This window comes from Sceloporus occidentalis, unplaced genomic scaffold (genome assembly GCF_023333645.1).
Source record: "Sceloporus occidentalis isolate IW3139 unplaced genomic scaffold, rSceOcc1.0.p SCAF_2, whole genome shotgun sequence".
In the NCBI taxonomy this organism is placed as follows: domain Eukaryota; kingdom Metazoa; phylum Chordata; class Lepidosauria; order Squamata; family Phrynosomatidae; genus Sceloporus; species Sceloporus occidentalis.
Genome location: NW_028316982.1, coordinates 202,994,548 through 203,022,362, shown reverse-complemented (window position 1 = coordinate 203,022,362; position 27,815 = coordinate 202,994,548). Strand labels below are relative to the sequence as shown.

General features: G+C 40.2%; 1 long non-coding RNA gene across 1 annotated transcript in view; it reads left to right on the top strand.

The window, feature by feature from the left end:
* The first annotated feature begins 290 nt into the window (after positions 1-290).
* The window catches only part of LOC149319598 (uncharacterized), a 29,454-nt gene continuing 1,929 nt past the window's right edge, over positions 291-27,815 (top strand). The window contains exons 1-2 of the long non-coding RNA XR_016279881.1: positions 291-350; positions 25,707-25,763. This is a non-coding gene — a long non-coding RNA (uncharacterized LOC149319598). The remainder of the gene's footprint in view (positions 351-25,706; positions 25,764-27,815) is intronic.

The window sequence follows — 27,815 nt, the reverse complement described above, 5'->3', positions numbered from 1 at the left end:
AATAATCACACCTCTGCCCTCAGTGCTGGAAATATAAACAATAGAGCATGTATAGTTTGGAGCTAAGTTGGCCAGAACTGTGTAAGCATTTGCTACCTCAGTCATATTTTCCAAATGATTGTCCTTTCTGTCAAAAGAATTATCCTGTCAAAAGAATTATAACTTGCCCATCATTTTGCATTTTGATTTCAATGTTGATTTTCTAAAAAGCTTTTATTCATTTTGCAACTGCATGGTGGAAATACTTTAATTGCTATGGCTACATCCTTTAGAATCCTGAGAGGTTTCCAGCATTCTTTGGCAGAGAAAGCTAAAGACATTGTAAAACTACAAATTTCTGATCATGCCAGGTAAGAACTGAAATTAAAAGAAGGTATGGATATGGATATTTTGACTGCCGCTATGCAGGAAAAACCAAGAAAAGAAATAAAGGAAGAGTAGAAATGTGTTATGAGTTATTGGGTAAAGCAAGGAATAAACTTGGAAAATAGATAGCAGTCAGTTAATAGAGGGTTTTTTTTGGGGGGGGGGGAATTGGTTATAACATATTTGAATATATGAACAGAAGGGATGCGAAAATATATTAGAAAAGAATATTCAACAACAGACAAAATCAAGGAGCTTATTTAAAATAAGAGGACTACAGTCAGTTGGGAAGTTACTTTAGAGTTTGGAAAGCAGAGAGCAACAAAGAAATATATTGTATGTTTATGTTTTATGTATGCATGTTTGTTCATTTTGTATATTATATTTGTCTTTTATTATATTTTAAATGAAAATGTTAAAAACCTACAAATTCCAGGATTCCAAAGGATGGAGCTACAGCTGTGATATCAAATTACATTATTTCTACAGTGTATATATGCTGTATGTCAACCAGGAATTTTAGAAACTACGGACAAGCATAGGTTTAAAAATGTGATAAGCATTTTATTTAACTACTTGTTATGACATGTTAATCCACCATCTGCTAATGCTCAGAATTTTATTTTTAAAAAATAGTGTAAAGGACTGGTAAACTTTCCCAAAGTCTGTCTCTCATTTGGAATATATCTTTTTTCTTCCAAAAATCTTTTTTCCTCCAGTCAGCTGTTCTGATTATGTAATTTAGAGAAACAGTACCTTTTTACAAGAATTGGGGGGGGGGGGGTGTTAAGAGAGAGATTCGAACATCCCATAATTTAAGGTTATTTTTCCTACCCTATTTTGCCTGTTGTCACTGGAATGGAACTTTGCAATTGATGGAATATGGTAAAGGCCCCCTTGTGCATTTAAAATACATTTTTAAAAAAACATTAAAATGAAGGCAATTTGGGAGCTTTCAAGCATGGATTGTATCTGATAGCATGTGTCAGGAATAACATTGTGAAACTGTAAAATGTTTCAGGAATCAATTATAGAGGGAGGAGATAACCATTACACATTCAAGCCCTGGGCTCAAGTCCTAAGTGGGCATGCTCCTCTGAAACCTTTTCATGGTTACTCCTAAGCAGAGATGGCTAGCGGGGATAGATTCCAACATCTTGGATAGCATCTTTGAAGTTGAGGGTCGATTCACTGGCTTGGTAGACATCAGCTACCACTTACTACATGCATCTGAGGAAGCAGATCAAGTCTGCTAAAGACTATAGTACAGCATCTTTTGTTCAGTGTCAAAAGTGCTACAAGGCCCCTTTGTATATTGAGGTTCCAAACTAGCTATAGCTGCATCTGCACTGTAGAAATAAATAAATAATGCAGTTTGACACTGTTCTAACCATGATGGATCAGTGCTATTGAGTTATGGGACTTATAGTTTGTAGCACCAGAGAGCAGACAGGGAAGGCTAAATATCTTACAGAACTACAAATCCCAGAATTTCACAGCATTGCACCAAAGCAGTTAAACGCATGTCAATATACAATGTTTCTGCAGTATATATTCTTGTTGTATATGTGTAAACAAAACTTGTTTAAAATGTCCCTCCATATTTTAGGAACAGTGTTAGCTGATTCAGAGACATGCTATCTGCATATAGCATGTCTCTGAATCAGCTACCACTGTTCCTAAGATATGGAGGGACAATTCAAACACATTTTGCTTACACATATACAACAAGAAGATAATTATACAACTCAGTCCATATGAAAAATCAATCTATGATCATGTGGGGTTAATTATAGGCTAGATTTGCCTTCAGCTGCATGCAAATATATAGAATGCCAAGGTAAAAAAATATGCAGAGGGTTAATGATCCATTTCCATTAGGATCTACAAATGGGTATATGCTGTGATTTTTCAGTTGCTTTGCATAGTAGCCCAAGAGGAAACATCTCTAGAAAAATCAGGATATTTCTGTCAGCCATTTAGCAGCTTCCAACTGTTTCTGCATCGATTAGTAAGTTCCAATAAAGAGTGTTAATCGGCTCTAAACATTTCATTATGGTTTGTTTGAACGGAGCTTTTTACAAGCACAGCAGTTCATCATATTGCTGGAACAAGTACAATACAGCATCTTTAAAAATTCTCCACGAATAATAGATTGGCTACAGTACTACTTTTTAAGCAGCATTAATAAAATCTCTCAAGCATGCCGAGAGTCCATGGCCAGGAAGATTCTCAGGAGGTCTTTTATAGGATACTCGTCTTTGTTATGAAATTCCTCAATGCCTTTTTGCTGTCTCCCTAATGATCAGTTAAATAGGGTCCCCTGAGAACGCCTGAGTCAGAGCCAGCTTGAAAACTGCTGAGGAAACATCCTCTCTTACTGGAAATGATTCCCATCAAACTGCATTGTACCGTGTTTAGACTAACGGATCAGTAACACCAAACAGAGGGAGCTAAGTTCAGAGTGCTTAAGAAGTTCCTGTGTGTGAAAAGAGATTGCCTTTGTCTGGCCCGGTTACTCTAGGGCACCCTGTCCAAAGGATTTGTTGGGCTAAAACAAATTGCTTTGAACTGTGGCCAATGGGCCCTTTAAAACACCAAGAGATTCAGAAGTGACCACTTCCTTTGGACAACTACTGGTGACCCCAAGGTCAGTAGGATCCTTATTTCAGATCAACCTAGGGTGCTTTGTGCCAGGTTTAGACAGCCAGGATACACAGAGAGCCATGATTTGTCTTTTATATGCTTTCTTCCCTATTCTGGAAATTCTTCGATTGGGGACTTAACAAAGTCTGAGCTGCAGCACTTTTGTGAAGCATAATAAGCCAGCAGCAAGTGTGGCATTATAACTTTACTGTAGTCTAAACAGATGAGAAGTTTCTTTAATTGGATTTAATGATTTTTTTGCCTTTGTGATGGGATGGCAATACATCCATGCCAATACTTACTTTCCAGTAATTCAGTTCAAACTAATCTAATCATTAAGTATGATGGACTGTTATGAGGGAGTAATGATGGGAGGGTTCTATTGGGTTTGTGTCCTGCTTGTGGACATAAGAGGTATCTGGTTTTCCAGTGAATGAAATAGGATGCTAGACTACATGGACTACATGGACCATTGATCTGATCCAGTAAAGTTTATCTTATGTTTGGTAGTTATTCCAAATAAGTACTGGAGGAGTTCAGCTTGAGCTAAAATCATCAACTATTCCAAGTATTGAGTTGCCAAGGTAAGGGTTTTCAGAATGGTTGACTGAAAGTCATGTATGCCAAGGGAAACAACAACAAATTTGAATTTGACCAGATGGTTGAAGCTTTTGGAACTGACTGGCAGAAGCAGCACTGAGGTTTCAATGTTGTCATTATTGATTTGACACAAATGTTGCATTGTATTGGCAGTGTCTACTTGCTTATTTGCCATATTTTCTTTCTGTATATCTATAATAGTAAAATACACAAGAATGCACTTGTCTGTCTCTTTGTTGCTGTCTCCACCATAGTACCAAGACCTAGCTGCCTCACACTTGACATGGATAGTAAGGGGACCCCAGGGTGTGTACTTCAGGTTTGTTGGGGGTTTTAAAACATTTTTAAATTGTTTAATCAAGTTTAATTGTTTTGTAGCTGTTAGGCTTCCATAAGAACAATGGCTTATCTTAAAAGATGAATTCCTGTAAGATATTCAGCTTGTAAATTGGCGACTAAAAAACCTGTAGCAATAGCAAGTAAGACCAAAGTGGTTAAGACTTTACCTAATTAGTTAAGAGCCCAGAGCAGGAACTTTCAAGACAGAGGGTGAAGGACTGGTAGTGGCAGCATACAAAACAAATGAGACTTCAGAGCAACACCTTAGAATATAGGCAGCTGCTGTATACTAGGTTAGACCATTGGTCTATCTAATATTAAAGTCTTACTGGCAGCAGCTCTCCAGAGTTTCATGCAGGCTTATTTCCGAGCCCTATATAGAAATTCTGTGTATTTCCTGGTGATTTCCTGTCCTCATCAGCCCTAACTTGTGAAATCAAATGAGATGTAGGCCCGGTACAAATGGGCACTTTGTGGCATGGCGGCGGTGATATTAGGGTTTGGGAGCACACAGCAACCCTAATACATATGGGTGGCGCCATCTTGATGCATCACCGTCCATATGGCACGTGCGCCCATGACATGTCTTGTGGAATGCGTCCAAACAGCGCAGTGCACAAGACATGTCACCATGATGCCCCACGGCGCAAATGACACCTTGATGGCATCAGAGGAAGAAACTCCATTTTGGAGCTCCTTTTTGCAGTGGATCGTTGTTGTGGCCATGCAGTTGCTGCGGCACTGATCCAGAGGAGAAAGGGACGGCCTCTGGCTGCCCCTTTCTTCTAATCTGTACCAGACCTGACTGTGTTCAGGGAGGCATGGTGGAATTTAAAAGCAAGCAACAGAGCAGGAATGGCTGCATTATGAATATCTGGGATACCAAAACATAACCATGCAAAATAGAAAGCAATAGTAGCAATGAACCAAATCTGGAAAGAAAAGGAAAACTGTGCACTTTATGACAACCTGTTCTTGAGTTATGATTCTGATCCATTAATGATAATGATGATGATGATTTATATCCTGCTTCTCCCACCCCAAAAATAAATAGGATGCGAAGCAGCTTGCACATTAAAAGAACAATATAATTTAAAACATACAAAAGTGAGCTTTGGCTAAGAGTCAACTTTTTGCATCAATTGCCATGCAGACAAAGGGAAAAGAAATATTTCTAGGAATGTTTCAATGGAGGCAAAATTCAGCTACACCAAATCAATGGCTACACCTCTTGTGAAGAAAACTTCATGAAAAGATGTGCCTATGGTCCCATAATTCATGATTCCACCTGTGCAAGGTGAAGGTAACATGTGCAACTCTAACAGCTCCATAATGTTGCCTATTGTCTTGGGTTTACAGTATCATGCTGCAAGGGTTATTCTAGTACAGTCCGCCCTCTGTATACGCAGACTTGCCATCTGTGAATTTGAGCATACGCAGATAGCAAGCCTGTGGGTGGGTGGCATTGGCAGAGGAGGAGGAGAAGGAAGTGGCAGGGATGAGGACAAGAAGGGAGAAGGAAAACGAAGGAGAGTGGAGAAGAGGAGGAGGAAGAAAAGGAAGATGAGCAGTGGCAGAGCAACAGAGAAGGGTACGAGGAGGAGGAGAGAGTGGAGGATGTGTGGACGAGGAGGAGAAGGAAGAAGGAAAAGGAGGATGAGCAGTGGCAGTGCAACCGGGGGGGGGGGGTAGGAGGAGCAGAAGAAAGTGGAGGATGTGGGGAAGAGGAGGAGGAGGGTACAGGAGGTGAGGGAATTGGAAGAGAAGGAGGAGTAGGGGGAAGAGCTGTGGCAGCAGTGATGGGGGAAGAAGAGGAGAAAGTGAAGAGGGGGAGGAGGCGAGGAAGAGGAGGAAGAAGAGGTACCCCCTGCTGCCTGCTGCAGTGAAAACGGTGAGGCTGGCATCAGAGAGCGGGAAGGGGCAAAGTGCCATTGTCACAATGGTGGTGCAGCCACGTGCCACGCCACCATTGAGTGCTATGGGACTTGAGCATATACAGATTTTGGAATCTGCAATAAGTCTCGAACGGATCCTCCATGGATACCGAAGGCCCACTGTATATACAAAGTCAGGTACCTCTGCTACTTTCATAAACAAATGATATTCTAAAACCAAGAGTCTCCGGGGCTCTTACCATGAAAAGAAATTTGTAAAGCTACTCATTATATCCCAGAATCTGAGGAAGCACAAACAATATGTTGCATCATTGGATAGGCAGAACATGGCTTCAGTAGATCCCATGAATTTTGAGAACGTATGGATGCGTTACTATTGTTGAATTTTAATCAAAAGCCTCAAGAACAACGTATTGGATTCAAGAAGTAAAAATATTCATAAAGTATTTTCTTCCTTGTGATGAGACACTAGAACCCAGCTGCAGACAAGATGCCAAATAAAGTTGACTTGCATGGAAAAGGTACCCATTTTCTTTTGGGAAAGATCAATGAGCAACATTTGTTTATCTAGTTTCAAGCTCTTGTAGACTGACAGATGGCTATTTTAAAAAAAAATCTCTGCCAACCTCAATCCTACTCTATACATCAATGAGTTAAAACAATCTCTCCATTGAGGCTGGAACACAGCAGGGTAATTTTTGCAAACACATCAGTGGGGAATGGTATCTTCTCTTGAAAACATTTCATGGATCCCTGAAAAATCAATAGAAGTATTTACCTTGCAAGAAAACAGTGTCCCATAGAGGGTTTCCATTGCCTTTACCACCTTCATGGGAGGAGATATTTCTTTATTGTAAATTCACGTCTTTCGATGTAGGTGGAATGAATTCATCGCATTGCTCATGTCTCTTTCCTTCTGCAATTACCTTCTTTTTCTCCCTTTCCCCAGTCCCTGTCATTGCCTTGAGAGAAAGAGCAGGCAAATGAGCAGGCGGTGTCAAACCTGCTGTTGCTTCTGCTCCCTGGTGAAGCTCTCCCTCTGGGCCAGAGGAATAGACCAAGTGAACAGCTGTTAAGGGAAGCAGCAGTGGGACCTGGAAAGAACTTGGCTTGCTAGTATTTCCCCTGTTCCCACTAAAAATCTTTAGAAGGTTCCCAGTGGTGCCATATGGGGGGGGGGGGGGAGGGTGAGAGAACATTATTACAGGTAGGAGTTTTGTGGACTCCAAAAATGCAGATTATATCACAGGCTCATCAGCACAGTGCTCTTTTTTCCCTGTTCGTTGCTTAACAGAAAAATTTTATTTTACTGTAAGTCATTTCTGGCAGTGGTTCCCAAACCTTGGTCCTCCAGAAGTTTTGAACTTCAGGTCCCAAAATTCTTGACTGTTTGCCAAGCTGGCTGAGGCTTCTGGGTGTTGAAGTCCAAAACACCTGGAAGACCAAAGTTTGGAAACCACTGCCCTAAGTCAAACCTATCATGGGGTTCTCTTGACAAGATTTGTTCAGAGGAGGTTTGCCATTGCCTTCTCTTGAGGGTCAAAGAATGTGGCTTACCCAGTGGACCTCATGGCCAAGTGGAGAATTGAACCCTGGTCTCCAGAGTTACAGTCTAGCACTCAAACCACTACACCATGCTGGCTCTCATACCAATGGAAAAATCTCATCATATCTTAGCACATAGAAATTGGCCCTATGGACATTTGGCAGGAGAGATAACCATGGAATATGGAAGGGCTTTCCACTCATAGGAGAATGGAATTTTTTGCTAAGGATAATACGATCAACCATGCAGATGGGTCTGGAAAAGGAGATGACAAAAACTACTTTGTTGTGGGGTGAACATTCTTCTTCACCTCCCCTACCTCTGCCCTCTGTCATTTCTCTGTTACTGAAACAGATAAAGCTTCTAACAGCCTCTTCCTGTTTGTCACTTCCGACCACACATTTCAGGTGGTCTGTGTGGTTGGATTTTTTTTTCATGTATTTTGAAAACTCAAACATTTTTTCAAGTATTTTAATTTTTTTAAAATAAAAAACTTTACAAACAAAAATGTAAAGTGGTTTGATGTTTGACACAACAGGAAACTATTCAGTGAAGTGTATCTCTAGGTTTTTTGGGAGGCAGGAAACATACTTGTGTATGTAAGTAATGTCAATGTTTGTACTTGTGTGTTTGCACTACTATAAATATACATAGATATTCATATTGAAAACATGGAAATTTTATGCTTTAGATTTCACATGTTAAAGTGAATTTGTTTAACTTTTTGATAATATGATAATATGTATGGTGTTGTTTTTTCATGTTAAAGGAGTGAGGACTGAACCCATTGAAAAAACAGGCAGATGTTTGATGATCAGGTTGTAACAGGAAGGAAATAAGAAGGCATTCACATGCTTCAGGCAGTAATGTGTAAGTCACTGTGGATGGGGGAAGTAATAACAATAAATAACAATAAAATATTTATTTATATCCCGCCTCTTCCGTTTGGGGATGGAGGCGAGTAACAACAGAGTTTATGATACACAATATAAAAACAATAAAACCCACAAAACCCTGACCTAACCCTCCCTCCCAAACTATAAAATTAACATAAAACATGATTAAAATATATAACAATACAATAAAACATTACAATATTATTTTACAATCCGCGAATGACGAGGAGATATAGTAGGAAGGACGGATAGAATCGGTTCTGGGCGGTTGTCACTCAGGGAAGGCCTGCTGGAAGAGAAAGGTTTTTGTCACTTTTTTAAAAGCCTCCAATGAGGATAACTGGCAAATCTCTTCCAGCAGGTCATTCCAAGCTTTAGGAGCAGTAGCAGAAAAAGACCTCCGGGAGGTCACCATCAATCTGGTCTTTTTTGGATGTAAAAGATTTTCCCCAGAGGAACGGAGTGTATGGGAAGGATTATATGGGAGGAGGCGTTCCTTCAAGTAGACTGGGTCCAGGCCATGTAGGTAATAACCAACACCTTGTACTGAGCCCAGAAGCTAATAGGCAGCCAGTGTAATGACTTCAGAATAGGTGTAATTTGGTCAAACCTAGATTTTCCGGTGACCAGTCTGGCTGCCATGTTTTGTATCCGTTGAAGCTTCCGGACATGGCACAAGGGTTGCCCCATGTAGAGCGCATTACAGAAATCAATAGGCTTTAAGAAAAGTCCTATGACATGTCTTGATCTCCGTTTGTGCAATGACAGGGGAAGTATGGCCCTGTTGGTGCTCTTGGACATCTCAGCGGCCTTCAATACCATAGACCATGGTATCCTTCTGGAATACCTGACAGAGTTGGGAATCTCTGGCTCTGCTTTGCAGTGGCTACGTTCCTATCTCTCGGGCAGATTCCAGATAGTCATGCTGGGGGGACAGCTGCTCCTGGTGTCCCTCGTGGCGCCATTCTGTCCCCCATGCTGTTTAACATTTACATGAAGCCTCTGGGTGAGATCATCCGGAGACATGGGACGAGGTGTTATCAGTACGCTGATGACACCCAAATTTATTTCTCTATGTCCCGGACTGTTTCAGTGACCAAGGAGGGTATCTCTCTCCTGAATGACTGCCTGAAGTCAGTAATGGATTGGATGAGGGGAAATAGACTTAAGCTGAATCCAAATAAAACGGAGGTACTCATGATAGGTAACCCCAATCCGGGTATGGAGATAAGTTCGCCAGTTCCCCGAAAGACTGCATCTGCAGCTTGGGGGTGCTCCTGGATTCGTCGCTTCAACTATCTTCTCAGATTGATGCGACAGCCTGGAGTGCCTGTTATCAGCTTCAGCTGATATGCCAGTTGCGCCCCTACCTGGAGCAGCAGGACCTAGAAATGGTTGTACATGTTGTAGTAACATCTTGTCTTGATTTCTGCAATGCACTCTACATGGAGCAACCTTTGTGCCACGTCCAGAAGCTCCAATTGATACAAAACATGGCAGCCAGACTGGTCGCTGGAAAATCCAAGTTTGACCATATTACACCTATTTTAAAATCACTACATTGGCTACCTATTAGCTTCCGGGCTCAGTACAAGGTGTTGGTTATCACTGTGATGAACTGACTCAAAAAACAGCCAGTCAGAAGCCAGAGACCCTAAGCCAATCAGGTGCTGGCTGAGGAGTTTGAAGATTCCACTTGGCAGTTGTTTTGTCAGTTAGGGTTTAGAATGTTGAGAGATGAAGTTGGAATGTTGACAGAGAGAGTGTGGGGGGAACAGGAGAGTCCAAGAGGGGACTGTGTTCCGATAGTTCCTGAGAGAACAGTATTTTGTTAGAGGGGGTGTTGATAATAGACCAAGAAAGGGTCTGATAGGTCCAGTGAGGGACCGTATTAGTTTGAGAGTCTAGAAACGAGAGACTCAGTGTAGCCAGACTCAGAAAGAGGGATTTCGGTTACAGAAGTTCCTGAGGGAATAGTCAGACAGAGAACTGCTTGGTCCAGAGGGGGACAGTTAGAAGAAGGGTCTGTTCCAGAGGGGAACTTGGTTATAGTCTAGAGTGAGAGACTTTTAACCAGCTAAGGACTCTAATTGAGGGAGTTATTATAGTAAGCCTGAGTGGCAATACTGTGGTGTCTAAGCTTAGGAAAGTAGTGTGGGCGGAGCCGGTGTGGCGGGTTGCATGCTGGGAGTTGTTGTTTCTATTTTTCTTCAACACGTGTGCAACAAACTTTCCCCAGTCGGTATATGCTGTACCAATGGTGCCTTTATTGGCAACAGTTAACCAAACCAGGTCCAACAGACCCACAACTTAGTCCCAATCAACAAAAGAAACTTGACAAACTGTCCAGGCCGTGGAATTAAGTCCCCGAGACCGGTGGGTCCAAAGTAGAGTCAGAGGCTCTTCCGCCCGAGTGTTTCTCCAGGGGCTCCCGGTCCGCTTTTTCCCAGTCTTGTGGTACAGGTCCCTGTTCCCACTGTCTGCCTTTGCTATCCCACCATTCGCTCACCAATCCTTTCTTGTCCGTCTTCGGCCAGTCCTCTCCCTCGGGAAAAGGAAAGTCTCCCTCCTCTCTGGGGTCTCTTAACTTCAGAGACTCATGAGGCCCTGGAGGTCTTGGACTTGTCTTAGTCTGTAGGGACCCTGGTCTTCCCACCCTCTGAGGGCTATGGGTTACCCTAGCTGTCCCTAACTCGACCGCTTCTCCGCGCCCACCTCTTCCGCGCCGGCCCCTTCTCTCCGCGCACAACTGCTCCTGCCTCTTTATACCTCTCCGTGGCTCCACCTCTCTCCCCTCTGGCTCCGCCCCGGGGCTTCCTTTCCTTAATTCTTCCACCTGATCGCTCCCTCCTCCCCCAACTCTCTCCTCCTTCACCTCTACCTTGCTACAAGTAGGCAGGAAGGACAGTGTCAGTGACCTTAACATATAGTAATAATAATACTCTGTAGCAAGTTTAACTGTTATAACAAAGTAACCACTAAGAAATAACACGTGCCTGAACTAACAGCTGTTTAATGCCATTCAGTTCAAGTAATATCTGTTCAAACCCTTTGTTCAATAAAGTTCATATTTTGTTTTACCTATATATATATCCCATATATATTATATCCATGCTACTATATTATATAATACTGTAAAGCTGAGTTTTAAACAGGGTGCGGTCATCAATTATATTTGGTGGTAGAGCAAAAAGAGTCAATACATAGGGGGTGGTAGAGGTGGGATAACAAAGGTCCCAAGCGCCTGCCATCATAGAATAAGGATTGTGGTTTGGGGGTGCGTTACAATCACCTATAAAGCCCTACATGGCCTGGGTCCAGTCTACTTAAAGGAACGCATCCTCCCATAGAATCCTTCCTGTACACTCCGATCCTCCGGGAAAAGCCTCTTACAATCTAGAAAGACCAGACTGGCGGTGACCTCCCGGAGGTCCTTCTCTGTCACCTCTCCATAAACTTGGAATGACCTGTCGGAAGAGATTCTCCAATTATCCTCACTCGAAGCTTTTAAAAAGGCGACAAAAACCTTTCTCTTCCGGCAGGCCTTCCCCGATTGATAATGTCCAGAACCACTTGAATCCCCCTCCTTTTATTATTTTTCTTATTTGCGGTTTGTTTTTTAATTTTGATGTATTGTTATGTACTTTTTGACATAACATGTTTAATTTTATAGTTGGGAGGGAGGGTTGGGCCAGGGTCTTGTGGGGCTTGTTGTTTTTATTGTTGTATATTGTATTAACTCTGCTGTTACCCGCCTCAATCCTCAAAGTGGAAGAGGTGGGATATAAATAAATATTTATTATTATTTTATTATTACTTGTCAGATAAACGTCGAGTCTTCCGCCAGTGATGCTCTAGTTGTTGTCTAGTCCGCTTCATCCTTCTAAGATCTTCAGTGTACCAACGATTACGATCTGAAGCGGGCTGGAAAGGATGCTTGGGAGTGATTGTGTCGATAGCCTTGGAAAGATCTTTATTCCAAGTAGTGACCAAGGTTTCGACAGAGTCGCCAATGTTGCCATCCATTAAACCCTCTAGTGCTTCTTGGAACCTTTTGGGTTCCATCAGCCTTCGAGGGTGGACTGTTCTAATAGGTCCATCAATCCCGAGGAGATTGGGGATAGTTGCCTTCTGTCCAATCTTGACCAGGAAATTATCCGTCCATGACAGAGCGGAAGTAGAAATCATTTCTGCCCACGGATATTCCTGATCCATGCAAAAGACGGCATCGAGGGTGTGAACTGCACAGTGTGTCAGCCCAGAGACTATCTGGGATAGGCCCATGTTAGTCATGGCAAACATGAACTCCTGAGCTGCACCAGTGAGATCTGAAGAGCTGGTCTTGAGGGGGATGTTGAAGTCCCCCAAGACAAGAAGCCTGGGGGTCTCCAACACCAGTTCTGAGACTAGTAGTGTCAGCTCGGCTAGGGAGTCTGTTAAGTTACGGGGTTTCCGGTAAACCAACAGAATCCCCAGGCTATCCCTAGCCTTCAGGCGAAGGTACATACACTTGATGTGGTCAGTTTTACGGATAGGTATCCTGGTCAAGGTGAAGTTGTTTTTGTGGACAATGGCAACTCCCCCTCCTCGCCCACTTTCCCTTACCTGCTCATTAACGGCATACCCGGCTGGGAGGGCTTGTGCCCAAGTGAGATTACTGTCATCCCCCAGTCAGGTTTCTGTAAAACAGGCCAGGTCAGCTCCCTCATCAGTACATGAGAATAAGGACTGTGAGTGCTAAGACTGGGTGGTTGACAGCTGACAGATGGACACAGAAAGTTAGACAGCAAGAGAATGAGAGAGAGATTTGGGGAGAGATAGAGAAATCAGTCTTTTTTTCTGTGAGGCAAGAAGTGAGAGGCCCATAACCGATTGGGAAATATAATTTAGTGGATCTCTCTCACACGAGCTTCTGATATGTTAGGCAAAAGTTTTGAACAGTCTCCTAGCCCACTGCACTCCCTCACACTATAAGCCCAACACACACTGCAGAAATAATCTAGTCTGAGAGCACGTTAACTGCCCTGGCTCAGTGTTAGGGAATACTGGGAAATGTAGTTTATTGTGTGTTAGGCCCAGCCTGGCTGAGGACTCAGAGGAGGACTCTGACCCTTAGCCTTAGCCTGGTTCTAGCTCTGCCCTAGGAGCTCCAGCAGAGGCTATGACTTTAAAAGAAAACCAGGAGCCAAACCTTCCAGCAGCAGGGCCTTCTAGTACTAGGGTCTTCCATTATTGCCAAATGGCAAATCCACTGATGCTTTACTCACAGGATAAGCAAGCACCGATGCCTCCATGATGATTTACTGCTGGGAGAAGCACATGGGGGTGTGAACCCTGGTCATGCTTTTTTCACGATTTGATAATTTCATGGCGATTTACTCAAGCCTCTCATGTGATATTCTCCTTAGTGATCCAATTTTGCCTGATAACTGTGGAGTCTCCAAACCTCCAGCTAGTCTTCAGTGAGGCTAAAACCAACCCCACATCCACCCACATTCCAGGGTCAAACTGCTGAACCAAAATGCCAGACAGCTTTACTTGACAGAATATGGTCAGGGAAGCTGCAATTTGACACCAACTTAATAGACAAGCAAGCCCTGCTGAATGTGATAGGGCTTACGTCTGCATAAACATGTATAGGGTTGCCCTGTTTTTCCTTTCTTGACTTTTTCCTTTGTTACCTATTGATTACTATGCAGAAATTAAAAGCAGGCACTCTCTCTTTCTTCTCATAGGGAGCTGCTAACATTCTGTGAACCTGAAGGCTCACAACAAATCTGGGACTAAGAACTGGATTTAGGATTTAAAGAGCCCCAATCTCATTCCTTCAATGCCTGAATTCCAATCCAGATAAGGGCACCTACCTTTACCATTTAATTTTTGAAACCCAACACAACTGCTAATTGTGTAAATGGCATTATGTGCAGGGGTTCTGCTGTTTGTTCATTTGTTTACTTTTAAAGGGCATGTTTAGGAATTTTAAGAGGAATTTAACTGGAATATTCCTAACTTTATGTCATTCTCATATCAATCTAAATAGGTTTGTTGTTGCTGCTTTTCAAAAATAAAAAAAATTGAAAATGTAATAAAAATGAGTAATGCGTTAATTTCAGAACTTTGCAGTAAGAAAAACCAATTATATTTTTAAACACATCATAAAGCCTCTTAAAATTCCTAAACATGCCTTTTGAAAGTACACAAAGCTTGAAACATTCCAATAAGTGTCCAACTCTACAGCTGTCAAAACCGGACTGTGCCAGTCACAGTACACTGTGGCCTTAGAAGAGATCCAAAATACTAATATGACTGAGGGGAACTTATGCCTACAATACAGCCTCAGAGAAAGGCAGTGGCAAACCCTCTCTGAACAAATTTTACCAAGAAAATCCTGTGATACGTTTGCCTTAGGGTCACCATAAACTGGAAACAACTTGAAGGCATACAACAATAAACCATGGAGCTAATAAGGTCATATAGATGCAGCTACATTCTGAACACCATGGGCTATCCGCTCCAGTGTTGCTTGATTTACTGTTGTTTATTTAGTCTATTTTTCAGTTCCTTGTGGTCTGTATATGTATTACTGTACTACTGTACTAATAAATATAATGGACATTTTTTAAAGAAAGAAGGAAGGAAGAAAAGAAAAGAAAGAACAAAATAAGGATTTTGATCATTGCATGGAAGCTCTTGTGTTGCAATCCCAAGGCTTATAAAAAGGCAGTGACTAGAAACTAGAAAGTGTAACATTGCTCTTGAGAATTGCAGCCTAGTGAAATATCTGAACTCTTGTTTTTTATTGAGCAATAAACTATGAGCTTGTGGCAACTTGGAGAACCATTCAGTTTGGAAATCACGTGGCTGAGTGACTGGCATAGCTGACACATTTGGCACTTGAAACAGTTCAAAAGACAAATGAATAAGAAACAAGAATTTCTTACATTAGTGGAAATCCGGTTCACATCAGCATAATTAAATGGTAGAATTTATAGCTTGATTTGCAAGAGAAGAATCAACCTTTTCCTGTGCCCACTGGGCAAGTTCATTAGGATTTTCATTCAATGTACAACTTTCCATTACTTGCATGAGCAATTGTGCATGTCATCATTTAGCTACCTGGGCCAGATGAGGAGTCTTACAAGCAGCCACTTGGCTAGAAAGAAGTTGGAGTCCACAACTGATGGATTAAGACAGGAGATTTTTCTTGACATCTTTATAGTAAGTGGATTACTATGGACTATGGTTAATATGTTCTGAAAAACACTCTTAGATCTGACATCAGTAAATGCCAACCTAGGGCAAATGTGAGGGATCCCAGGAATGTTACGATTTCTGGCACATGCCAAGAAATCGTTGCTACCTAGAAGTGCGGAGTGTACCATGGAGCTACAACAAAGGCCTGTAGGGGTCAGAACTGAGACCCAGCTCTTTAATCCTGTGCCTCTGGGCAGATCAAGGCTATGAAATTTTATATTCTGTAATACAATGAACACAACATAATTTATAGAACTATACTGAAAACAGAAAACAGAATATTTGCAATAAAGACTGGAGTGTGTTACCCCAGAATCCAGCTCCCAGTCACCCTTCATTCATTTATATCACATTAACATCAAAAAGGTACGTCATAGGCAATTAGCCACAAGGGGATACCACAGTGCAAAAAACCAACAATACCATATTAGGAAATCCAGATGGCTCAGCATGGAGAAAGCCAAGGCACATAGCCGTGATGAAATCACTCTAGATCGGAATCAGCATAATCCCTTCACTAGGAAGTGTGATGGTTGCTGCTGGACCTGGTGATTGCTTGCATACTACAGACAAAGGGAGCTTCCTTCTGGGAATGAATTTCTTTTTGTTTGATGACATTCACACTGATTGTCTGGTCATTCTCATATATCTTGTCCCATTCTTCCCAACTGGGAAAGTTATTTAACTCCTGGAAAAGCTATTTTAACTCCTGAAACACTGCCCTTGGACCCATTTCTTGCTATAAATACACATGCCTAGACAAAAGCAATTTAATCTAGTTTGAAACTGAACAGAAATCAACCAAACCCCTCAGTAGCCAGCCACCCCACATATCACAAGCAACTACTGTGTCATCCTCATTTCAGTAACCCTGCAACTGGAGCTACACTTCAGGATCAGTAAAGCACCACTTTACAACCTTACAATTCACTATCTTTTACTTCCTTTGCATCTTTAGTTATTGTGTGTGACAGAGAGATAGTGTGCATAGTGTGTGTGTTGATTTCCCTTTTATAAATAAACTAAACTAATTCTGAACCCACCGCCCAACTACTCCACCCCCAATGTCATACCAATCAATTAGAACATATGTTGCAAAAAACCAGGAAAAAACTGTAGAGAAAATTTTAGATTTTCTAAATCCCATTAAAGTCTTAAAAAGTGTTTTTGCTGTGAAAATGGGCATATGTCTTGTATTTTAACAGCACCAGAATTGAGCTAGGTATGGAATTATTTTGATAGTGTTGATCCAGCCTCTAGAGAGTCTCAGGACATGGTTAATACTATAGCCAACAAGCAGGCACCCCAAGTCTCCAGAATGCAGCACTGGCAGGCTTTCCTGTTTTCCTTGTAGAACAGAATTTTCCAGCATGCAGATCTCCAGAGCCAAATATATCCTGCCTACATTGTCTATCTTTGAGAAAGTATCCCCCAGAACCTGGCATTTGGGCTTCAGTGGCTCTGTGATAGCAACAACAGCTATTTTTCATAGACAGTACTGCTCTCTGCAAATGGTGACAATGCATGGGATGAGAGGTAGTGAGAATTCTCCTCCCACGTCAGGGGTAGGAATGCTGGGGCTGCTGTGTTGACATTTTTAGCTTTTGAATTGGAATCATGGAAAATCTACTGTGCTCCTGTAAAACGTCCTTTAATTTATTATGGACAGTACTTTTTTGTACAAAAAAAATCTTTCTTATATATAAAATAGGATATATTTTATTTAAGACTGAAGAAATGCAGTTCTGACTTAACAGATATCACTTTCTTTTAAATTTTTGATGACACTTGCTTTTTTAAAATGATATATCACTGACAGAAAGTTATACTGCACTTCTATATATTCCCTTCATGGTATGTTATGAAACAGAGGAAGAAGAATATATTTAATTTTTTTCCCAAGTGAACCTGGTTTAAGCTTTCAAAGGTGCAGAACAATAACACAGTGTGCCCTAGATGCATGATTTAGTATTATAGTTGTTCAACTCAAAGACAAGGCCTCCAATCAAATACACATCAAACAGATCCTATAAAACACAGAACACTCTACTTGTGTATCACTGAATGCCATAAAAATATATTGGCTCACCTTTGAGGATTTTTAAAGGTAAGAGTGTTAAGGTGTGAAAGCAAACTGTCAGAAATCTCATTAAAGCATTATTTACTGCCTGGAAATAAATTTACATTGATCTTTTCAAACTATTGCTAACCACAAATGCATTAAAACTAAACAGTCTTCATTCACTAAGAAATAAATATGTCAGCACAACTTTGACTTTTGTCCAATGCTCTTCCGGCATTTAATTCACTGGGGCTCAGTGTTAAGCAGTTTATTGCTTGCTGTGCTAAAACATGTTAATTTAATTGAGAATATCCTGTTGTGATGATCAAACCCTTAACCATGTACATAGCATTCATTCTACTTACATATTCTACAGATGCATATGCTTAAATATAATTCTTCCCGCTTGGAATTAAAGTTTTAAACAACTGTAAAAGAAGGTCAAAAGGAATGGCTATTAATTTGTTTATGTTATGTTGGCTAGGTTATGCTGAGAAGCAATGGAGTTTTGCAAAGTCAATATGCACTCTCTACCCTCTCAATCAATAGTTCAATGTTTACATTTTTAAAAAAGTTGGTTAATGGTTTCAAAGCATGATCTAATGAATAAATAATTGTATTTATTTTGTTATTTTCATGTTGTGCATTTAAAAGCCATATGCCTCTAATTCATGAGGCCAATTTAAAAACCCACTTGTTCTGACAAACTAATGCCATGGCTCAATCATACATACCAAGTCTACATCACTGTTTTTCTTTGAAAACTACATTTCCATTTTTGTTTAGCATTACTTGGCTATACATCAAGAGTAAAAAGATAGGTCTCCATAGTAAATGGTACCATTGCGCAATTAAAGTGGAAACCTAATCTTCTAAAGTGTCACCCTAATAGGTTTTTGTTGGGATTTTTTGGGGATGTGTGGCCATGTTCTAGAAGAGTTTATTCCTGATGTTTCACCAGCATCTGTGGCTGGCATCTTCAGAGAATGCTGGTATGGAAGAGAGTTGATCATATGGAAGAGACTTTCACCCTAATCTTTCACCCTCAAGATGTTAGATGAAACAAACCGTGAGCCCAAACAGACAGGCCAAAATAAAGGTCTTCTGGTCACTTTGGAGATATGCTGTCTAAATGATGCATGCATCCTAAGAGGCCAGAAGGCACACCAAAGCCACGCTCCAGTCCTCCAAAGTGATCCGAAGCAGCTTTATTTTGGACTGTCTGTACAGGCCCTGTGTTTTGGAAAATGGGCAGTCCTGCAATTTAGCCAGTTCAGAGGAGACCTAAAATATATTGCCTGCAATTCATACTCAGGAGTAAGAAAACCCTGTGATAAGGTTCTTAGGGCCACCATATGTTGGAAATGACTTGAAGGCAAAGCACGTGCGCACACACAAACGTACGAGTAAATCTCACTGAACCTGATATGGCTTACTTCTAAGTAGACATTCATATAGTTGCAGTGTAAATTTGTTGCTACTAGCTGTTTTTTCTCAGATTCCACCCAAATGTTCTTTGATATCTTCATGAGTACTGGTTACACTTGCAGCTCTCCTGCAGCAATGTCAATACATAAAGATTAGTGAGCCAGTTAAATTTTTATATGTCATTAATGAATTTGGGTAATGGGTTGGGTAAAATGCAGACCTCTAGGATTTGTTGGACTCAATATCCCAACAATCGTCAATGTTAGGTATGCTGACTAGGACTGATAGGAGTTGCAGCCCAACAGCATCTTGAGGAGTGGATTTTGCCCATTCTAGCACTGCCAAACAAATAGTGCTGTGGAGAACTCAGAAGGAAGAGTTAACTAGCAGTATCTTCCAGAAGATATACTGTATCAAGAACAACATTCAATTGAAAGCCTTTTCTAATTCAGGTAACTGCAACTCCCATTAATATCACTCTGCAATATTAAGTGATTGTGTGAGATGCAGTCCAAAACATGTGGAGGGGTGTTATTGTCAAGTGCCATGAAGCTGACTTCCACTTATTGTAAACCCATGAATGAGAGACCTCCAAGTCACCAGCACTACTCAGGTCTTGCAGATTCAGGGTGATGGCTTCCTTGATTAAGTCTATCCATAGAAATTGGTCTTCCTCTTTTCCTCCTTCCTTCTGTCTTATCAAGCATTATTGTCTTTTCTAGGGAGTTGTGTCTTCTCATTATATGTCTGAAGTATGACGGCCTCAGTTTAGTCATTTTGGCTTCTAGGGAGAGGTCAGGCTTGATTTGCTCTAGAACCCATTTATTTAGCTTGCTAGCAGTCCATGTAGAACTCCTCTAGCACCACATTTCAAATGAGTTTATTGTCTTCCTATCAACTGTCTTCAGTGTCCAGGTTTCATAACCATACATAGAAATGGGGAATACGATGACACAGACAATCCTAACTTGAGTATTTTTGACACTTCAGGATATATCTTGACACTTCAGGATCTTGTTTAGTTCTTTCATAGATGTCCTTCCAACTCCTAATCGTCTAATTCTATACAATCAAAGTCTTTACTGTAATCTATAAAGCACAGATTGATCATTTCTTGATACTGGGTCAAATTTTCCTACAATCTTTGATTCTGATCTGTGTCTTATTTTTGCATTCCAATCGCCTGTGATTAACAACAAGGTGTGATTAGTTTCCTTTTGGACTCCAGCATAGAATCTTTCAATGTCTTCTTCTTCTGTCTTTGTATTTAGAGCATAACATTGAAATAAGGTTATATTGATGGCTTTTCCCTGAAGTCTTATTGACATGATTCAGTCAGACTTTGCAATCATTTGATTGTTTTTGCTACCTTTCTCCTTACAATAAATGCCACCACATTTCTTTTTAGAGAAATTTCATTTCCTAAGTAAAATACTGCATACTTATCTGACTCAAAATGTCCCATTCCTGTCCATTTTAGTCGCTCACCCAAAATATTGCAATGTTCATACATTCCATTTCACGCTCTACTATATCCAGCTTCCTCTGATTCATGCTTCAGACATCCCGTGTTCCTATAATATGTATTGTGCACCTTCAGACTTTCATTTCACCTCTGATCACATAAACAGCTGAAAGTCTTTTAGGTTTGAGTTCAGTTGTGTCATTGGCCACAGCACTACTCGTAGTTGTTCTCTGCTGTACCCAAGTAGCCTGTTGAGTGCGATCTGATCAGAGAGTCCCATCTTCTGGCACTCTCTCTTGTTTCATTTTGGATTGTCTCACTGTGGAGTTCTCATGGCAAAAGATTTTCAAAGGGATATTTACCATGAACCACTCTGCACAGTACTAACAAGCATTATAACTCTGTGCAGTACTAACAAACGGAGACATTACCTCTAAGAGGTCCTCTGCCAGTGTCACCCTACTGTTGCTGCCCAACAAAAATCCAGTCAAACATGGGATACCTTACTATCAACTTTGCTTCCATCAACATAGCTTGCTTCACATCTTGCTTCAAAAGAGCTTGCTTCACATCTTGCTTCACAAGAGCATGCAATCTCACTTCCCCAGATAGTTAGTGTCATTGGTAGGATCTGGAGGATCCCAACTTGCTTATTCTTCAGAAAGTCTTACCATAATTTTTGAACAATAGTTTGAAATCTTTAAATCTACTATTTGTGTTCATCATTATAGATTTGATCAATCATGTTGTCCTATCTACACTAACCTTTTATTATTATTCTGTTACTATTGTCATGGCTTTCCTAAAAGAATCCTAGGAAATTTAATTTGGTGAGAATTCTGTGACAAAGGCAACATTTCCCTTCAGGAAAAAAATATTTTGCAGAGGAGCTTGGAATGGATTACATACCATGTCTAAGTCCACAGCATTGAGGCACATGTTTTCCTTTTCACTTCAAGATGTACATTTATTTATTAATATCCCTAAAATACTGTGGCTCTGTTTCTTACAGTAAAGCCGAATGAGATACACTCTATTTGCCAAGATAGCATGAAAATGTTTTAGCCCTTTGAACACAAGCTTTCAATTAAGAGAACAGAAAGCAACCCACAGCTGTTAGGAAAGCCAGGCTTGCTTCCTCACGTTGCTGCTATTTAAAATGGAAGCAAGGGAGGAAATGCCGTGTGGAGAAAGCTCAAATAGTCAGTGCTAATGGTGGAAGTATTATCTGTATGTGGCTAATATAAAACCAAAGTGGTTTATTGCCACAGTTGGTGATTTATGACTCACATTATGACTTTATTTTGAAATGGTTGTAATTAAAAATTAATGTGTGGTGAAAGGAGAATACACAACAAGGAATCAAGGCCCAGGGTTTATCTGATTGTGTGACCATACACTTGATTTATATCTCACAATTCATCCAAACATTTGTCTTGATGTCAAGCACACATAAATGCTTCACAATGCACAGTAATATCCTGTGAGGCCTTCCAAGGTGAGATATACATTGTGTTTCAACTTGTTGTACCATATATTGTTAATTTTTAAAGGGCTGGAGGAGTTTATAACAAATCTGAATAATTTATAAGAAATATTATCAACATTGATTAGTGATCTTTTGTAACAGAATGTCTCTTTCATATCTTTCCTCTTTTAATTCCTTCTGAAATGTCCAAGAACATGCTACTACACTGCTTAATGGGCTGATCACCTTTATGCTTAATGGAAGGAAAGTATTGATATAATTTATTTTATTTTATTTATTTATTTATTTATTTGTTTATTTATTTATTTATTTATTTATGGTATTTATACTCCGCCCTTCAGCCCTAATGGCTATCAGAGCAGCTTACAGTTATTACTTTTAATTAGATGGTTCCCTACCCTCAGGCTTACAATCTAAAAGACACGACACAAAAGGAGAAGGGAATGGTGGTGGCAAAGGGGATGAGGTTTTCCCTATTTCAGATACATAAAACAACTTCCATGCACATCAGATAGCCATAAGTTTGTAAACAGAAATTGAAACTTTCCATGTGTCATTTGCAAGATTTTATTTCTTCATTCATGGTGCTTCATTTATAGGAAAGGCGCTGTCAGAAAGTTACTTATTAAAATATTCATGGCCTAAAGGGAATAATCCTTGGTCTCCTTTCTTGGAAATATTACTTTTTGGACTACAATTCTTAGATGTCCCCAGCCAGCATGTCATTCTGAACACAAGCAGACCTGGGTCTGCCCAGTACATGGCTGGAAGATGGCCCATAGATCCTGCAGATGTCTTCTTGAGTTCCCAAATGGAAATAGGATGTGAAATAAAAATAAGACAAAAATAACTGTACTGTAGTATGGGATTCAGATACTATCTTTCAGAGTAATGGTTTTGTTTGTTTGGTATATCAGCTTTAATGCTATTTCCCCTTGCTGGAGAAAAAGAAAGATTCTTTGCCAGACTTCACAGCCAACTGGTGTTATCAGGGCTGTGTGGGGAATATTGCTGAATGTGATGGGCATAACTGTCTACTGCCTTTCTTAAACTTTTATCTTGGCGGAACCCATGAAATTATTTTCAGGTCTCAGGGAACCCCTGCATAAAAATTATTATCTCTAGAGGTCACTGAAATGTGTTTTGTTTTTCAGTCACAATCTCTTGTGGAACCCCTAGGAATCCCTTAAAGAAACCCTGGTCCAGATTCTGTGATCCTACCATAGGACCATCAACACTACTGGATCACTGAGGCCCTTTTGTGATACTTTACTTAATTAATATTATTTAGTTCTATACCCCATGCATTGTGTCCAGAGTTGCCCTTCCACAAAGGGAAGGCTCCAAACAGAGGAAGAAGAATGACAATTGCTTTGGTATGTTTCCCAACCTGTGTGTAATACTCCACATCGAATCTTGCATCCTGAGCAGGTTTTTCAGGAGCTGCAGATAGTGAAGGGGAAATCAATAGCGATCCTGTTCCCTCATTTCTCCCTTGAGAGTGTTTTGTCAACGGAGCCCTGCTCATGGGTATTCTGAATCCAGCCCTATGGTTTTGCACTGTGATACTTGTTGTTTTCACTTCAAAAGTCTAAATGTAGATAGAATTCTCCTTTTAAAAAGAATTTCTAAATGCAATCTCTTCACCTTAGTTTATTGTGACATGTACACTCCTATGCTTCCAATGCAATATGCAGAGTGTTCATTTTAGAGAAGGAGGAGATTCCTTTGCCATCAATCTGTGTTTATCATGGTCCTATGGGAACTAAATTAAAAGAAGCAGGCATTACACAGCTAAGGACAGTTGAGTATTATTTATAATATTTTAAATATAGGGCAATATCCTTATTAATAGTGATACTTCAGTACAACAAAAATGAATTAAACACAATCTAAAATTAAATTAATTTAAATAATGAGTAAACTACTCACAGGTCTTAGTGCCAAACAGAACTATTACAACTGTAACCATTTCTACCCTTTGTTTGGTTGCCTATTCTACACTGGCTGTCCATAGCTAAAAAAACATATCTTGATATTTACATCAACTTACAACTATCTTAAAGATAGAAAAATCTCAAGAAGTAAATATCTTACATCAGTGTGAGAAGAATCATATTTTATTTGTAGAGCCAAGTAATTGCTCACAATATGCCAAACTGAAATTTCCTTTCAAAGCAGGCAGCTGCAGGAAGTGGACATCATGTTTCTAGTTTGAATTCCCAAGATCTCTCTGAAAAGTCTTCCTAACACATCCTTTGCTTTAAGGCTCAATTAGCTTTCAAGTGAGTGAAGAGCTTGAATGGAGTTGTGATGGCCACTTTACCAAGTACTGGAGCATCACAGCAGTTCACAAAGTAATTGAAATCTTAATGTGCAGAAAAATTACTTTTATAATGGTTGCCTTGAAGATTATTATTTTTTTCAAATGTAATTAAAAAAAGTGGATTTAGAAATATGCCTGACAACCCAAAGGATTAAATATTAATATGGTGCATAATTAATAAATGATACATCCCTTGATTACTAATGGGTTATTGACTCTAAAAGCTTAATGTTATAGAAATGAAGAGAAAGAATGGCTTTGGGGAAACATAGTTCCACTTTCTATGTTAAACCTGGAGCCTTTTTCTTCCAAAGTAGCTAAATTAAAATTTGAAGGATTTAAAAAGGAAAATAAAAACACAAATGTTCTTCATGATCAATACAACCATCCTGAAAGATCCAGGAGTCTAGAAGCAGATCAGTAATGGGGAAAGAATTTTGTTTGTTTGTTTGTTTGAAGAGAAAGTTCATATACGATCTCAATCTTGCTTAAGTGCAAGAATCCATGAGATGGTATCCAAACACACTGCAATTATTTAATTCAGTAATATTTTTTAGAATGTTGTTGGAAAAGTAAATGTAATGGCTCTAATCCAGCAAAAAGCATACACAAGAATGTATACTACTGTGTGGTCATGCTCTGGTGGGAGAGCACTAATCCTCCCCCCTGCTCTTGGGCTTGGAAAGGAACCTGGTTTGATAGCACTGGCTGGAAAGTATGTCATGCTGGATGTAGTTGGTCCTGGCCCTGCTGTCATGGGTAGGATGAGTGGGCACTATCTTGCCCAACCATATGTAAAACCAAGCTGATTACCGTATGTAAAACCAACGCTTCTCCTGATTGCTTTTCCTCTCCTTAAATCATCTGTTTAGGCAGTCTTGCAAGGAAGCCAGCTACAATGCCACTCTCACCTGGCTGGTGCTGCTTACTCTGCCCAGAGGAGTTGCTTTCTATCCTTTCCAGCATTGTTGGCTTTGTTGGTATCCACTGCCTGACATGAATGGCCAGGCACACCAGGATACATATTACAGTATTCACGCAATCATGCAATAACGCAAAACAGGAAACGGCTCCCTTCTTCACTCCCCCCGGAAGCGCAAAGGTCAGGATGCGCTCAGAGCCCCACTGAGCATGCACAAGGGTGCCGATTCAAATAGTTGAATCCCACCGGTGTGGTAATACAATTTGCAGTCACTCCACTTTGCATGAATTCGCATCACGTGAATTGCCTTGGATTCGAACTGACTCCGCTTCCCCCTCGATTCGGAAAGGCAACCAGTGTGATAAAACATTCACGTTATAACGTGAATTCGTATTGTCGGACCTGAAGTCACCCTGGATCTGACCTGCAAAAACCTCCATGTGATATACTCCTGTGTCTCCTTTCTTTACAGATTTCTTCATGTATGCCTGCAAGCTCTACCCTGAAGGTTCCATCTAGCTTCTTACAAGTAAGTACACCATGTATCTTGCATGTAGGCACTCCATTTTTAGAACATCTGTTCAGAATGGATGATGCACCTGAATTCAAACCATTCCCAATCCATGAAGGAGGAGAAGCTAAATGCAGTGTTCCTCTTTAAAAGCCAATGATTAGAGTGCTTAATGCTATGTGTGGCATGAGGTAGATACTGTGCTAGTAAAAATGCATAGAGAAGCGGTTCTCAACCTGGGGGTCATGACCCCTTTGGGGGTCGCCTAAGGCCATCGGAAAACACATATTTCTGATGGTCTTAGAAACCGAGACACCGCTCCTCTATGGTTGGGGGTCAACACAACATGAGGAACTGTATTAAAAGGTCACAGCATTAGGAAGGTTGAGAACCACTGGCATAGAGGACCTTTTCACACATCCATGTCTGTCCCCTATTCAGCAGATGATGCTCATACCTACAGAGGAAACTTCTTACATTGATAGCTTACCCTCACTCAGGCCAGATCTGCACTGTAGAAATAATACAGTTTGGCAAACACTTTAACTGCCATGGCTCAGTGCCATGGAATCTTTGGATTTGTAGTTTGTTGTGGCATCAGAGCTCCCTGACAGTGAAGGCTCCATATCTGATAAAACTACAAATCCCAGAATTCCATAGCCATGGTGGTTAAAGTGGTGTCAAACTGCATTATTTCTGCACTGCAAATGCAGCCTCAGACCTGGTTGTTTTATACCTGACTCATTGTATTATTCAATCTAGAGCAAGGTAGGGTTCAGAAAACATTTCAGATCTCCTGGAAGCAATACTTTTGTCATTTGGAAAAATTCTTGAAACACTGATCTCTACCATTGTATTATTTTCTGCAAATGCTTTCACCCTTGCAGTTGGGCCCAGATCTTTGTAGGCTTCTATGTACTTTTAAACTATAGTCTTAAGACTTGGAGTGTAACTGACAGTCATGGAGGCTGGGTCTTGCATGGTCTTATGATAGCTGAAAGATTCATATCTCAAGGGTAGAAGGACAAATATTTACCATCCACCATTCAATGGTCAAAGAACTTATTGTTATAGCTATGTACAAACAGTAATTCTACAGACATCAACTCCAGGTAAATAACTTTTTGGACTTATTCCCAGCTTATATTAATAAATGTGCTTAACACACTTTCATAAATTATTTCTTTCCTCTTTGCCACTCTACTTTTCTCTTTTCACACCTTTTTGCATTTATAGTTTCAAAATCCAATGAAAATATTATTTTGTAAATTTGTCCTTAAATTCAGGAGTAGCTCTACAGATCTGTAGTACTTTATTTATCCCATTAGAGCAAAATTAGTCATTTCTGTATCTGAAAAATAAAACATTAAGCAAGAAAAGAAGAAAAATTATCTGTTCTGGATCGTATTGTTAGTGCCAACAGTAAAAGACATATTGAATCAATAGTATTTGTCTTCAGCTGGCATCCTTATGATGAATTAACTGTGGTGTAAGTCAGACCATAACAACTCGCTTTTTAGTCATTGACAACTACTCTCAGGGTGCATCTACACTGTAGAAATAATGCAGTTTGATACAACTTTAACTGCCATGGATCCATCCTATAGAATCCTGGGATTTGTAGTTTTGTGAGGCACCAACACTCTTTGGCAGAGAAAGCTAAAGACCTTGTAAAACTACAAATCTCAGTGTTTAGTCTTACAAATTCTTAATCTCAGGGCTTAATTTTACAAATTCACTAAAAAGTAACCATTTACACAGTCCTATCCAGATGCCCTTGTATATTCAACAACAGAGTTGAATAAGGGTTTGGGTTTTGTTTTTTTTAAAGAACTTGCATGATTAGCAAAGCTCTCTATACCCAGAATGGAAAAGAAGTGATTTTTTAAAATTTATTTTTTAAATGTGAATGTAAGAGAAACCCAAACTGACAGATTCATCCATTCAGGCCCAGGGCCTATGAAGAGTCATTTTGATGATGCTCCCTGTATTCAGCCATGTAATTGCTGATTTGCAATTGCCACCTCTGTTGTTCTGAGGGGCTTATCATCTTTAGCATCTACAGGGAAT